General features: G+C 35.3%; 1 protein-coding gene across 6 annotated transcripts in view; it reads right to left on the reverse strand.

Annotated features, from left to right (window-relative positions):
* The window catches only part of LOC136834324 (adenomatous polyposis coli protein-like), a 631,708-nt gene that overhangs the window by 529,982 nt on the left and 84,090 nt on the right, over positions 1–17,636 (reverse strand). For all 6 annotated transcript variants that reach the window (XM_067096814.1, XM_067096811.1, XM_067096812.1 and 3 more), the window contains one exon: positions 11,375–11,436. The gene's annotated coding sequence lies outside the window, so the exon portion shown is untranslated. The remainder of the gene's footprint in view (positions 1–11,374; positions 11,437–17,636) is intronic.

Genomic DNA, 17,636 nt, shown 5'->3' on the forward strand with positions numbered 1-17,636 from the left:
ATTCCCTCTATACAATATGACAGGAAATGAACTACGCTAACAACTTCCTATTTTTGGATAACGTCGTTATTACCTCCACGAGTTACAATTGCATTCAATATTAAAGTTTAGCAATTTCATATAAAGGTTATCTATATCAACTTCTGCCATTTCTTCTCTGAAAACAGTCAACAAACTAAACGATTTGTTTAGCATCACATAGGAATGTCGGTAAAAAAAAAAAAAAACTCAGGTTTGTTAGAGCAGATGTTTTGATTGGTTGCCTGAAGCAAGGTGGTGTATTAAATTTTGCGGGACCCCTCACACAACCGCAGCAATGATCCATACTGAGAAACAAACACTCTGTACCTAATTACTCAGTGATCAAAAATATTCAGAAATGAACCTTCAGTTTCGCCGGTTACTAAAAGCAGACGCAAACAGACCTCATCTTCCAAAACTGAAATATTAATACTTGGTCTCTTTCATGGCTCTCACGAAAATGAGACCCACTATTGTTCTCTCATAAAATAGCAGAAAAATTCGAGTATTGTTTTGGGGCACCAATTTTCAACTGTCAAGGTTTCAACTGTCAAGGAAGAATCAACTAGAGATACTCGTACTAGGATGATATTCATATTGTAGTAGTATCTGTATCCAACCTCTTTAATCATCGTCATGTTTAATATCATTTTTTATTTCTTTTATATAGAATGATCATTGATTTTGCTTACCAGATAAAGTCATTACCTCAAATTGGTATTGCAACAACAGAAAAATGAAAGAAAAACTTCAAAATCACTCGCCTACGCTCCAACGAGCACTGCTGGCCCTTTGAAAATTACCTCATTAAAATGTAAGTGTAGAAGACATGACTCTCTAATGATCAAGTTACAGCAACTGACATTAGCCCAAAAAGGAAACTAATGTCATATGGTGAGCAATATACGGTAAGACAAATGAGCATCCACGATAAACAAAACCGCATACTACAATAAATTTCTTACCTTACAGGGGCCACTTGTTAACAATAAAAAATTTTATATTTTCCAAGGCTTCCCCTGCCATTAGCTAAGTCGGTGCAACTCACTTGATTTAAAATCTGATACAAGAAAGCATTATCTGACACACGGCTTATTGAAGCACTATATACATACCCATTGGGTGCCGAAGGAAACGTAAAAGTGGTTTGATCATGCATAATTAAATTTGTATGAACATTATATTCGCTCCCAAGAAACAGATCGAAGTTTTTTTATCTCCCTACGTTCCATGTTTCCAGATTTCTACAATTTTGCAACTTATCTATCCTGTCATATATGATGACCATTTTACCACTTTTACGTACACCAAAATTATTTCCCTTTCAATTTTTCTTTCGTCTCAGACGCTGCACAAACAGTTCATGTAAACGGTTCCAACCATACATAGAGTATATACTGTATAATAAATATATATATATATATATATATATATATGTATATATATATATGTGTGTGTGTGTGTGTGTGTGTGTGTGTGTGTGTATATATATACATACATTTGTATATATACAGCCTTTTAATTCATTGTATTTCACACCCACTTCATACACACACACACACACACACACACACACACACATACACATATATATATATATATATATATATATATATATATATATATATATATATATATAGGGATAATCGAGGGAAAACAACTAGTTTAATATTCACTTCAAAAGGTTAGAATCCAACAATAGAATAAGTCCACCCTGCAAAAAAGCAATAATGTCCAAATGTTAAAAACATCCATGCATTCAAAACTCCCCCACAGCCAACAAAAGCTGATAAACCCTTACCCTCCCCACTCCCTCAGGCATCTCCCCTCCCCCCGCTGTACCGTTATTCACCTGACGTAAAAATGCTTTACACAAGCCATCTCGTATATATTCACGATCTCGTGAAGGGGAAGAGTAACATACAAAAGAGCATAAAGGCAGCATAGCATTTATGCTTGTGCGGGAACATATGAGCGGAAGGCCCCGAGGAGCGTTCAAGTATTCAGAAGGGCGAGGAAAAAGACAATACGCTCTGGGGCGCCCGCCCTTCGGGAGCGCTGCGCTTACGTAAAAGCCAAGAGAGCTTTCCATTGACGGCCCTTTAAACCTTTACCTGACCTTTAAATCTAACCGCCGGAGTACGCTGAGGGGTCTCTTGTGCCACTGCAGGAGTGCCACATGGTCGTTCTAGGAAGGAAATAAAAACGCAAGTACAGCGGAAATTCTCTCTCTCTCTCTCTCTCTCTCTCTCTCTCTCTCTCTCTCTCTCTCTCTCTCTCTCTCTCTCTCTCTCTCTCTCGACAGAATACCAAATCAAATGAAGCATTTTCAAATAACATACAACTCGATGGATAAAAGACACCACACAAGAAAGAAAAAAAATAAAATTCTCTTCAAGCTTACTTTTACATGAGTAATAAAAGTGGGAAGGAAGTTACTCTGAGAGCGACGGGAAAAGAGGTTCAAAGTTACGCAGTAAAGAAAGTTACAGTTTTCGGTTTACAGAATGAATGGACTAAATGCATTTGTAGTGTTTTAACGTTTGCTGTTTCACTCTATACTAAAACTATACAAAATTTCTGTATAGCGGTCAACTGAATTCCAGCAGGAGTAAAACTACAGGTACCCGGCCATATTTCGGTTTACTAATAAGGCAACACAGGTCAACTTACCTCCCTCTTTGGGCATTTTATTCACTTATTTCCACCTTCAAAGAACTTATAATGATGATATTCTTTCATACAAATACATAATCAGACCCAAAACTGTTAGTAATAGTTCAATTCTTTAACAAATTATTTCATCAAACACCTCATAGTTTCCACCTCCTTGAACTACCTGACGTTACACTCTGCCATTTGGCTTCATCTACATCATCATCATCGTCGTCACCTCCTCCAAAGTCGTGAGACACAAAGGGCCTCTGTCAAATTCCGCCACTAATATCTTCCCTGAGCCTTCACTTCCTCTTACCTCCAGCCTACAGTCTCTTGGGTCTCTAAACCTATATACCAACCTATTCATGCAGAGGCTGCAGGTTTTACCCGCTTACCTCTTTATAGGTGTGCACTCTTAAAACACCTACGCAATGGTGTTCCTCTACATTCAAAGGAACTCAAAATGGTGTTCCTCTTCATTCAACGAACTCAAAACCCTCATTCAGCAATGTTCTGCATAAGAACTAGGAGCAATACAATCTCCAGCAACGGGACATTACTTAATCTGCGGTACATTTGTCCAATTGAAATACTAACAAATTTTTCGCGACATCAAAAGCTGCATCGATCTCCACATAAACGTCACATAAAGATAAGGTATACATGCAAATGCACCCCAACATACACTGCATAGGAGGAGGGTCTGATAAAGAACGGGAGATAAAAGTCATGTTCAACGGCTTCACTCTGATAATAAATCCAATTAGGGTGAGGCGATCATCCTCAACCCATTGACTTCCTTTCGAAGTGAAAACCGGAATAATGCTGTCTCTGACATCACGCTTCGCTAACGTCTTTCAGAAACTGTCACAGCGAATAATGAGCTATCAGTTTGATGACGTGACTTCAAACGATTCGGGAGATGTGAAAACTTGCAAATTTTTCTAACAAAAACTATCGATTAAATACCATTTAATGATGTTTACAACGCTTATTTGTTTTATCTTTCAATTTTCTGCTCCCTCTAAATAGTTTTAGAGCCAACACTTAAAATATTGCTGGGACTCTGCAATTTACAATGCGCCTAATTCTCTCTCTCTCTCTCTCTCTCTCTCTCTCTCTCTCTCTCTCTCTCTCATCTCTCTTTAGTGTCATTTAGCAGCAAAGATCACACGATATTCTGACTTACTTTTTTCCCCAGTTTTGAAAAGAACAAACTGGTGACATTCTAAATATTTCGATTACTCTTGAAACCACAGAAAACCATGGGTTCTTATCTTTTTTACTTTTCTGTTGAGTTTCAGCTGTTGGGAATAAAACTGTGTATAAATATAAATATATATATATATAATATATATATATATATATATATATATATATATAATATTCATATACTAATTATATATATATATAAATATATATGTATATATATAAATATTACACATAATTATATATATATATATATATATATATATATATATAAAATATATATATATATATATATATATAAAACGTTCGATAATTATTCATACAAAAAACATAACTCTAATCTTAAATCCACCTGAGAGCAGTTCTCGAAATTATGTACAAGGTAAACTCATTAAAACTGCAAAGAGCGCGATAAAATTCACCAACTAATGAGACAGCATGCTAAGATCCAAGCAAATCTCCTAACAGCTTCATGCAGATCTCCTTTAATAATGCGTTTCTGCAGAGCGGGAGTGACTTCAGAGAATAGCAAGCCAGCAGTCACTTCCACAGGCATCCTGTAATAACTTTATCATGAATGAAACTTCCACATGCAAAATTCTAAGGCTTATAACAGTTGCCTAATACATACATGCCTAACCTAGAGACTTGGGGTGGTGGGGGGTGTGGTACGTTTACATCATTGCATACAATATATGGAGAAATATAGGATCTTACGGGGTAAATCCAGTGTCAACGCTGCAGATATCAAATGGAATCTATTGATTTACCTCGATTTCAAAAGTTAAGAATTTCTATATCCTCAGGAAGGCCGAGTCTTCACGTCTTCTCATACGTGACAGAATACGGCAGGTACCTCTTTGAAAAGCGAAGCATTAGGAAAATGAAACGAACAACTGGTCTATAAATGCAATTCAACGACAAAATATGTACGGAAATCTCCTATAAAAATGTGTATAAAAAGTTGATTGCATTTTTGGTCGGTATTCCTCGCATGTCACGTCAATACTCACCGCATAAGACCATAAAAAACACATATCAGGAACTCGTTGATAGTAAATATTATCAGGCACGCGCTAGTAGGAAACATTAGGCGACACACATGAAAAGTTATAACCATAAAGCCTCACGGTGTATTCGAGAATTCAACGTCTTTCCTTTTTTTTATGCATACGCCTAGGAAAGCAGCAGACATAATCCCTTTAAATGACCCAGAGATGATGGGGAGAAGTATAAGGAAGAATAGAAAATGTTGGGACCCGACCGTCAAGGAGCCAGCATAGAAATGGAAGATTATAAGAATCAAGGAGCGCAAACACTGGGAATTATTTCCAAAGCTTAATAGTATGAGTAATCCAAACAAACATCTTGGAATTAAAATAGCCTTTTGAACGTTGAATATCAATCATTACTAAAGAAGTTATACTGAATAGTTTTAACAACGGATTTTTACAGTCATGACAAAAACTCTGTAAACACAACAAAGAAAAACAAAGAAAAACAAAAAAAACTGTAAACACAATACAGAAAAACAAAAAACACTGTAAACACAATACAGAAATACAAAGTGTCCTCCCAATTCTTGTCATGAAACCTGCCCACAACGAAGCAGCAAAACAATAAGGGGGGAAAAATAAAGGGAATAAACCCTACTCCATTTTCCGTGACTACTACCTCACACTAAAAGCATCCTTCCACTTCTGTATGACAAGGTGGGTGTATTGAAGAGCGAATCCCAAATTCTTAAAGGAGAGGTCAATGTTCCCAGCTGAAATAAAAAACAAAAAAAGCAAAACCAACATCTGATAAAACCCAGGGAAAAGGAAGGGAGAGGACTTAAGACGAAAAAACTTTTAACGATCTTAACGAAGAATGACCACAAGAGCCACAAGCAATTTCGGTGTTCGGTGTTCCCAAACACCGAATTTCACGGCCGAAAATCCCATTACACTTTTCATGTAGTGTACATCAAAGGCTAACTTAGATTACGAGCAATGTGCACTGGAGAACAAATTCAAGTTTCATGCAGTTTTCATCAAAGCATAAAGTTGTATTTCATGCAATCTATACACAAAGGCAAACTTACAATTCTGCCCATTTACAATGTGGGATAAATTAACATTTTAAGCATTATATATTTAATGATAAAATGAGGTTTCGTAACATGCACATTACAGGATACATATCTTATACAGTGTTCATCAGAGAATAAATCTGCAATCATACACTGTATCAAAAAGGTAAACTTAGACTTCATGCAATGTATATTTTAAAACAACTTTAAACAATATGCACTGTTAACTGATGGATAACCTAGCATTCTACGCACGGTATATCAAAGATTAAATAAAGATTCAATGTCTATGATAACAAAGTAAATTCACTTTTTAAATACACTGCTTTACTGGGTAAATATAAATTTCATCTTGGAATGCAAAAGGTAAAAGATGCATAACTGAGAACAGAAAATATAAAAGTAATCCGCAAAAAACCTATGTCCATTAACGTAATACAAAAAAATCAATAAAGTGCTTTATCTGAGTCAAGGTTACAAGTCAAAGAGGCCGTCAAATTGGAAACTTAAAATTTACTTAAATAAATCAAGGTCACAAGTAAGAACGAGATTCAGATTAATTTGGCAGATTCAATATCAAAAGTGAGAATGACTGCCTTACTGAAAAGTTAAGAAGTCATTAATCAAATACAAGGTCACAGTCAGCCATGTATCGCGCACCAAACCACAAATTGATTAATCAATATCGAACCTAACGCTAAGGTAAGGTCATCACACAAACCTAAGTGCTGTATTAAAGTTCATATGATAGAGTTGTTATCAAGGAAAGAATAACTGTATTATTGCGCACAGGATAGACAGTTGCAAACAGGCAAATAATGAACTAAAATCGTCCTTTAAACTGTCATGTTATTACTGATATTTGCAACGAAAAATTCACAGCCATATTGCAAGCGAAACCTGCTGCTTTGTGTATTACCCCCAAGCAGCTCACATTCTGCAATCGACAGAAATATTTGAAAATGAATGAAAAAAGCAACTAAAGTAGGATGCAACTGTGAATAATCCTTTGCTTGATCCTATAACCTTAAAATAAAACAAGGGATGTAAGCGCCCAGCGTACCTCAGGAAAGAAGCTTTGGGTTTTTGGCCAGCAGTATAGAACAAGATGTTTCCCTCATTCAAATAACAGTCAAATTTTACTTTATTAATTGTAAAAAGTTAACTGCTATTTATCTGTAAATACTTTAATAATAAAATACCAAGAGATTACAGATGCAAGTCTAACGCGTTTAAAAATGATTTAAAAAAATTATTTGTCTCTAATATTAGGTAAATAAATGGACAAGCAATTACACAATCAAATAAATGAGCAAAAACTAAAAAAAAAATAAGCACATTTCCCAATCCTAAATTACTTGTTTGCAACAGTAAAAATAATATTGACAAAAATTACCAAAGAAAAAATAAACAATTTTAACAACAACGGAACCGGCTAAGGAAAAAGGACCGTAAAGCTTTATTATAAATAATTTTAGTTTACAAGTTAAAAAACAAAACACACACACAAATAACATAACAACGCAAAAAGAGAGACCTTTGCTTAGCAAGGGGGCGACAGTATATCGAACTGTCTCTTAGGTCTGCACCCATGGCACACTGAGACAAGCTATCAGCGAGACGCACAAATGACTCAGAGTAACACTTCATTTCACAGTTTCCCTTGAAAGCTTCTGATTCACGCCCATTACTCAAGATGTAACTCAAATTTATTTAAGCATTAAATGAAGACAAACGATCTTTAACTGACATTAATAAGGAAATCGACGTTACCTTGAATATCATGAATAGGCTGTTTCTTTGAAAGCGAAAGTGGTAAGGAATATCAACCGCATTGGTTTATAAAATCACATTTAAGAACCCCCCACACGCACATATATAAATATATATGTAAATATTTGATTGATTGATTTATGACTGCTAAAACTGGCGTCAATATCTAGGTTATTGACGCCATATATATATACATATATATATATATATATATATATATATATATATATATATATATATATATATATATGTGTGTGTATACAGGAGAGGAGAGAGATAAACACAGAGAGAGAGAGAGAGAGAGAGAGAGAATATATATAAGAAATGGTTCCATCTATACTTTATATAATTCTACTTATTTGGAACGACAGAGAGAATGTGAGTTAGAAGACGATATCAAACCTTCCTTGGATGAAATATCTACTTTCTTGGGTAATCAACTTTAACCCAAGTACGCTTTTAAGCCTAACGACAAGAAGTACCTCATAAGGGGCAGTATTTACTTAATTAGCCTGCCTCGTTTACAACTAGGCAATGTCAACATTTGGGGGAGAAGTGTTATCTTTCCCTTGCCCTCTAATCAAAATCATTTGTAAGTTTTTAGTGCTGTCGTTAACTGCTTATTTTATTGAAACACTTTCTAACTTCTTCATATTATAACTTAACTGCAATTCCTGAAAATTTTTACAATATTGTTTACAATATCTTTTACATGAATCTATCAATAAGTCTCCTATTAATGGCCTTTCCTAAAAATGAATCCCTTAACTTATTTATTCAAGTCATTTATTTTATTTATGCGGACGTAACTTGGGCCTCCCTAAATGTCAAATAAAGGCAAATAACATTCATTCAAATGCCATTTGCAAACAGAGCCGTTTTCGCAACGTGAGATGAGGATGCTTAATTGAACGTGAAATACACCCTGTTGCAATTAGCAGTTAATTACAAAGTGTCCGAAGTCTCCCGAGCGATCGTTCATATTTGCAAAAACTCCAAGCCTTTCATTCACGTTTGAAAACCAGGCCACGTCCACTGGATACGGCACGGCTGCCAAATTTTTTCGACTGGAAATTTGGCAGACAGCCGAGATAATACGGTGTTAGGGCGCTGTATTCTTTATTTATAATACTGCAGATAACATTTGACATATTTTATTTCAACACAATGAGCATGCTCTTAGTGGAAACACTTTTCACGTTACTTGTAAAAATCTATATTGGCAATGGAAGCAGCGCTCAATTTCTCAATTTATTTGCAATGTTATTCAGAGAATGATAACATGGAATTATTCGCAGATAATAATTTAAATAAAATCCATAAGAGCATGAAGTTTCCGAAATCATACACAGTATGTGTAATGGACGGAAGATGAGTAAGTAATGGAGGACTACTGGCTAAGTGAAGAATAACTGTTATTCCGGAAAGATGGAAACTTTCAGATTTAAGTTTGAAGAACTAAGACGACAAGTTCCATTAAAATAAACAAAATGCATATGGAGTTGCTAATACAGTACGACTGATAACAGAGGATACAGTTGGTAAACCAGTGTTTTATCCGAGAAAGGAGCATGGAGTACAATCTAAAATCTAATATGAGCCGACAAACCGTTCGAGAAAGAAATTACGATCTAGTACAACAGCTTGCGAATGGATTATGAGGCTCTCAATCTAAGCAACGATAGTACTAAATACGCAAGAGAAATCAAAAGCCACAACTATTTACTTATAATAAACGACAGGGTTAAACAGTCCGTACTTTGACGAAGAAGAGCTACTCATAATCAAGAGAACATACCCTTATGATACTTTTGTGGGATTTTGCCTATTAGTGGAGCAATGGTTCTCAATATGTCCACACTTCAACATTCCTAAGATAAGAAAGACTCCTGACGAATAAACAGTCCTCCTACAGAAGACTCTCTCTCTCTCTCTCTCTCTCTCTCTCTCTCTCTCTCTCTCTCTCTCTCTCTCTCTCTCTCTCTCCTCGTAAAAAAGTCTGCTCAACTGCCTTGTGAATTTAACAACAAAAATATAGAAGACGTAATTAACCAAGAAATGGCTTCCAGAATCAGCTTTTCAGCAGTTCTGCAATCTCCCTTCCCCTGGTAATTCTATCAACACTGCATGCAATATATACCGCATGCATAAAATATGCAATACATATGAAAAGATTACTCTGAATAAATGTCCTATTCATAAACAGAACTTCTCTGCTGTATAACGCCATTAACGCCCCATAAATTATTCAAAACATGCATTTAAATGCAAACTTGTACATGCCTACGACATACTTGGATTACAAACGCTCTCAATACCGCCACCTAGCACGACCACCTTAACCGACAGCAGAAGCAGGATTAACACCCCCCCTCACACATCCCCTTCCTGTTTGCCCCCCCCCCTCCACACACACACACACCCACCCACCCACACATACACAGGCACATAAAATGAATAATTAAAACTGACAGGTAACAACCAGCGTTCCACTACCAACGCAACACACTCGACCTTGATCGTTTCACGATATATCCTGAGTCTGGAGCAGACCCTTGATAACTCGAACCTCGTGACTCCGGGATGAGAACGGGCGATTACGCCAGGGTCGGCAGCCATCGGATTTGTCGTCACAGTGAAGTAATCTTAAGGTATTCTAAGCTCGGGAGTGACGCTAATGGCGTGGTGGTAGCGTGATGGTGCATGAGAATGCCTCAGTCACGCCGTCAGATTCTCTGCCTTCGTCAAAAGTGACGAAGGGGAGGCAGGAAAGGGGATGGAAAGATTGGAGGGGGGCATTTGAGCTGAGGAAGTACTGAAGCGTTAATGATGAACAGGTGCTTCGGATGAAGCGGATATACTGCATTTACAAAAACTGGGTTTCTCTGGTTTATGGAGAGTGCGAGAGGAAGACGGAATTGAAGTATGTACAAATATATATTATATTATATAAATATTATATATATAAATAGTATATATACAAATATATACACACACACACATATATATACATACACACACACACACACACACACACATATATATATATATATATATATATATCATAATATACATGAAAATCAATTACATGAAATGAAGGAACCTAGTTTTTTCCATATTGTGGCTTGAGATTCGTCCTTCCCATGATGATGATAATGAATTTTAAAATCATTCTTTCCAGTACATTTAATGGTATGAATAAAGAAAAAGCAAAGCGAAGTTGCAATTTACATTTAAAACCAGTTATGCTATCCACCCGTGGTTTAAATAAATGAAAAGTTCATTTGAAAAAAAAAAGCCTAGCAACAATCTCCCTTGCAATACTAATTTCACTCTTCCATACAAGATATTCTTGTAAAGCTTTGGTTTTCGTTCTTTTCCCCTGTAAATTTACACATTTTAATATATATATATATACATATATATTTTAAATATATATATATATATATATATATATATATATATATGTGTGTGTGTGTGTATATAATGTATATATATAAATATATATATACTGTATATATATAAATGATTGCCTTGCGATGGTTTTCCTTACAGAGAGAGAGAAAGAGAGAGAGAGAGAAAAACACTATAAGACGCAAAGAGTCATCATCATTAGCAGCAAGCATGGGACACATTTACCTTATCGCTAATGGTGATCATCGCGCTCTCTCTCCATTCTCTTGATTGCTTTCCCCTTAGACCTGGAAGAAAAGAATATCATTACTTTATATATGAACTCACACTTCAAAAACATTTCAAAGGCTCTATAAATTTGCTTGGCTATTACGTGGTAACGCTTGTAAACTAACTCAATTGACTTTGCTTTAATCAGCTAATATTGGGAAGCTCACTTACCTGAAGTACGTGAAAGAGCAAGTAAACTACGGTCAGGAATCTCTACAAATTGTTGTATATAAAGTGAGTAGTAACCTGTCTGTAAAACTTAGTAAATCTACTACAGTATTAATTATATGTAAGCAATTATTTTCTGACAATGTGACAACTGCAAGCCTAGAAATTCATGATATTCATTGTAATTACTGTGGACTTTAAATCGAATTGTGTTTCCATGTTAAAATATTTAATAGCGTTTCCTCTGTAAATTAACAACTGCAACATATTTCAAGCCTGTCCTAATGAAGCAGCGTACATAATGTCCTTGTGATACAATTTTCCAAATCTTCGGGTTACTATCACTAAGCTGTATTCTTTAGTAGGGGAGAAGGTTCTCATGATAAAATTACTAATTTTTCTTAAGAAACCAAATGGAATGAGCAACAAGGAGTCCTTGTACAGCCAAAGTATTCGAGGGAATAAAGGAGGATTTGAAAAGACGGAAATAAGAGTATAACACAACGATACTGGATCTAAATCGGGACTTGATCTACAAAGAAAGAATAAGAAGTAAACCTAAGCTAGGTGGAATATGAAAAGTCACATATGATGCAAAAACCAATAAATGCAAAATAAATAAATAAAGAACTCTTCATTAACAACACATGGAATAAAAACTTTAGTTACCAAAAATATAAATCAGTGTTTCAATTCAATCCGATAAAAAATGCATGGATGAATTAGAAGAAATGAACGATGAGATAATCAACTCAAATGACAACGTTTTATTAACTGTACAGACATATACATATATACTGTGTATATATATATATACATATATATATATATATATATATATATATATATATATATATATATATATGTGTGTGTGTGTGTGTGTGTGTGTATGTATGTATGTATATACATGTATGTGTATATATATATATATATATATATATATATATATATATATATATATATATATATATATATATAAAACATATATATATATATATATATAAAACACATGCACACATATACCAGGTGTTTCGAAATTAGAGGCCTCCCCCCTCCACAGAACAAATGGAAAGTTAATGAAGTTTTCTGCTAGAGCCTATCTCCAAGTACATTATTTTAAGTTTCTATTAAGCTATTTTTCATTTTACATTTCTTGTATTTTCAGACTGACTAACGGAGTTAGATACAGCCATGGCTAACGACTTGGAGGAAATCAGATGGATTGACCGAATCGGGGCTATAACCTTCTGAGAGGCCAGGGATGCTGGCGCATCCTTCATTTCACGTTCCTGGATAGCTAAATACATTAAAAGAGATGAATCCTTTGTTAAAAGAACTGGAACAAAAATCCGTACGACTGTCATTCGCGAAAAGAGTGAGAATCTTGGAAGGCCTGAAGTCCTTTCTCAGGAGTCAAAAGACATCACAGCTGAGGCAGTGGGTAGACCAAGAAAGTCTTTACGTAAACTGGCGCTTGAACTAGAAACAAAAAGGGGAAAGAAGAGAAGTTATAGTGCTGTATATCGTGAGTTGAAAAAATCTGGTATCAGCCATTTCATGTTATCAGCAAGCCCAACATCACTCAGCAACAGAGAGAAGACCGTGCATGGTTTTGTGGTTCATTTCTTAAAGACTGGGATGAAGCTGACTTTCTCCATGTTGCCGCATCAGATGAATTCTTTATTTACATAGTCAGGAAGCCAAATCATAAAAATGACATCATCTGGGCTTCAAAGTTGGATAATATCAGCGATGACGTGCGCTATTGCCAAGTTGTGAAATTTCCTGAATGTTTGGGAGTTTTTCTCTGTTTCACAGCCAAACGGTTAATGCAGATCATCAAAGAAAAAGGACAGTCATGGAATGGCGAATACTTCAGAGAAACTGTGCTTACTGGTGGAGTATTTCCTTTCCTCAAAGATCCTGAAAATGTGTTATCTGTTGAAGAAGTCACATTTTTGCATGATGAGGCACCATGTTTCAAGGCTCTTCGGACACAGGAGCTGCTTCGAAACAGTGGTATCGATATATTCTCGTCAAGTGAATTTCCAGGTAGCTCCCCTGACCTTAATGTGTGTGAAAACATTGGTAGTATCTTAAAGGATCGTGTTGAAGCGTGCACACTGAACTATGATGGTATACCAAGCCTCGACGACCTGCGAAGAGAGAAGACCGAAGTGCTCAGGGAAATGGAGTTTGAGTCTCAGCTTTTTTTGCGATTTGCTGAAATCATACCCATCAAGAATGCAGGGTGTGGTACAGGCAGATGGAGGCCACACAAAATATTAAATACTCAGAGAGAAACTTAAATAAATACCTTTTCTGAATTACTTTTGTTTTTGTCCATATCAATTTTAGTTTATGCTGTAGAAGGGGGAGCTCTAATTTCGAAACACCCTGTATATATACTGTATATACAGAGAGAGAGAGAGAGAGAGAGAGAGAGAGAGAGAGAGAGAGAGAGAGAGAGAGAGAGAGAGCTTGTGTCCTTATTCCTGAAATCAAAACAAGAACAAATAAATCAATATGCTCTTTTAGGAAGTCCCTTTATTCTACGCTCTTATCATCAACATTTGCGAAAGGAATCTCTCTAGAGAAAAAAAACCCTTTCCACTTTGAGATAAAACAAAATAAGTAAAAACAACAAAAGGAAACGACGAATGCCATCCTATTCCTATTTCCTTTCAAAGGACCCGACAGGATCGTTTGCAATGCCTAAAGAAGGCGAGAAAAACCTGCCTCAGGTGGGCGTACCTCCAGTCCTCCACCTTCAAGGTTAGTTGCTGCGCGATTATGTTCCGTTAAAGATACACTCCTCAGCTCAAAGGGATAATGAGAGAGAAAACGGACAAAGCTTGCTTAATATGTGCTGCTCTTTATTTACGAACACACAAACGTACAGTCATACATAATGTATATGTATAGATATATATATATAAATATATATATATACATACATAAGATATATATATATATATATATATATATATATATATATATATTTTTAAATCACAGTAGAGATGCACGTGACTTCAGTATAGCAGCAAATTACAGAAATGATATGTAAAGTTCACGTACTGAACTTCTACCTGTAGCCTTCCAGGTATTCGCTTTGTGTGTGTATGTATGTATGTATATATATATATATATATATATATATATATATATATATATATATATATATATATATATATATATATACACATTATATATATATATATATATATATATATATATATATATATATATATACATATATATATATATATATATATATATATATATATATACATATATATATATATATATATATATATATATATATACATATATATATATATATATATATATATATATATATGATTATAACTGTTATTAATACGTGATTTGTTTATCACCATCACCACGAGTGAAAATAGAGACTGGAGCAAGTCTTCACCTTTCGTTAATGGCTCGAAATAGTCGAAACTCGGTCAGACCTACACCTCAATCTTATTTTTTCAACTGTGGTACACCCCCACACACACACACACATTACATATATATATATATATATATATATATATATATATATATATATATATATATATATATATATATATATATATATATATATATATATATATATAAGTCATACTAACCTTTTCGTACAAAAGTTGATGGATCATCACTGGATCAGCAACCAGAGAGTGATGAATGTGGCTGATGGCTGCTGCCCACTCATTCTTAGGAACCACTTCCTTTTACGGCAACCGTCTCTTTGTTATAAAAAATAATGTGTGCGCATCTTCTTTTAATACGTTAATGAAAAAAAAAAAAAGTTCGATTACGTGCAAAAGTGCATATTCTACAAACCAGCACATGGAAGACGTGTGAATTTCAAGAAGGCAACCTAGAAAAATGGTGCAAAATCTACTCAACTTGATCGCATAAAGAGAAGGTATTAAGAATTGCAATAAATTGAAAACAAAAATTGAGAAATATGTCAAGTTTGGATAGGAAGAGAGAAATGACTATTCTGCATACGCATACATACACAAATACAAGCAAACAAACAAGCGCACGCGCACACACGATATATATATATATATATATATATATATATATATATATATATGTGTGTGTGTGTGTGTGTGTGTGTGTGTACGTATACTGTGCTATTTTTAAGATCCTGTCAATATGAACCTTAGACTAAATATAAAAAAAACAGATACAAGTATATATAAACTCCATTTAATGTAGTCATGGCAGCCCCTACACAGCGTAAGTAGGAATCTATAAGTTCGCTAATCCCGAGAGAACAATTTGACGAGGAAGAAGATATATCGAAAATACCGCACGTATTTAAAATATTAAACGCTTAAAGTTTTAATATTTCTGTAGTCTCCATTTAAAACCGATATCATTATTCGGAAAGATGAAGATCAAGCTAGGTATGATTATTTATTCAACAGAATCGTTATGAGCAAAGACCTGATGTGGACTCGATAGCCCACTCGAGCTGCTGATATACAGTTAGTACTATTGCATTGATCGATGTCATTCGACCACTGATGTGCTTATTCGGAATCCACAAAACGCTACATTAATCTAATGTTAAAACTTTATTCCACATCATAATTAAAGCAAACTCTCTCTCTCTCTCTCTCTCTCTCTCTCTCCTTCAATGCGATACCCTCTTGCCGTTCAACTACTCATATTAAATATTGATTCTTCCCTAAGCAAGATACACCTTTGAGTATCCACTCTCTCCTACAGCAGCCTTAAATCATTTTTCCTGAAAACTGCTGAAATCTGAAACAACACTCTGCAAGGAAACTGCCATACAAGAATGTAAATGAGAAAAAAAAATGATTACGTTTTATAACTATCAATGCATACATGCTAGTAACATAAGGATTAAAATACTGTTCGGTTTTATGGAAAGTGGACACAATCATTATCAATCCACATATCTGATGACTGGACAGGAGTTCTAGCTACGAAAAACAGTGTTGAGTAAGTGTCGCGTGGAGGGAAAAGGGCTTTGAGGAATCTGCTGTCTTTAATACGCGAAGTATTGAACGCTAAAGGGGGTTTGCCAATCTAGACTTGGACATGGGGAGGGGTTCCACCAAGATTAACGAGAAAACAGAAAAAATATAAGAAACCTCAAAACGATTATTCTTTTGCCTTTCAATCAGCATCGAAACTAATTTCCTCATTCGCAACCATTCCAGTCATTTGCTATAAAATTATCTATTCCTGGAATTTCTATGAGAAGTTACTCTCACTACTCGATCTAAAGGGTACCGATCAAGAGACATACACTTACCAGACAATTCCCTAGCCAAACAGCTATACGTGGGGTGATCAACAGTTACACCTTTTCATATATTTTTAGCTTAACTGAAAGCAATACTTGAGACACCATTCGTTTCTGCTGCGTTATCTCAGGTAGCCGATTTACTTGCATTACGTCAAGTGGTTACCAATGTTTTCAACCTCTGGGCTTGTCATAACCTCCATCCTACGGCCATATACATCCTAGAGGTAGACTTCCCTTGCTTGAATGAACACTCAACTGCTGATTACGTATATCCTAACTTCGGAACCACTTTTTCTCTCCTTATTTCGAATAAGAGACAAAAGGCCACAGACTTACCAAGCTGGCTTCTAAAAAATATAAATGCCAAATGTGAAAAGAAAGAAAAACAGCGCTACGCGAGAGAGAGAAGGGGGGGGGATATCTTTATATAATAAAATGCAGATTGTATATATTTTATCGTATGTAACAACGGTAACCCACTAATGAGAAACCCAGCTATCGAATTCACCGTCGTCCGACCCGGTGCCTGATTCCCTCACCTGTGGCCTGTTAAAAAAAAAAAAAAGGCTTGGTCAAAGTTTCAGGACCGTGCGTCACGTCCACATAGTCAGGACCCTCTTTTTATATTACGGTAATTCTTAACAATGTAGGTACGTTAAGAACTGAGAAACAAGTAAGTTGCATACAATGATGCATAAGAGCTCTTGACGAAGCAAGACAGCCGCTCTTGAACCCACATAG

Source organism: Macrobrachium rosenbergii, chromosome 53, assembly GCF_040412425.1.
Source record: "Macrobrachium rosenbergii isolate ZJJX-2024 chromosome 53, ASM4041242v1, whole genome shotgun sequence".
Lineage (NCBI taxonomy): Eukaryota > Metazoa > Arthropoda > Malacostraca > Decapoda > Palaemonidae > Macrobrachium > Macrobrachium rosenbergii.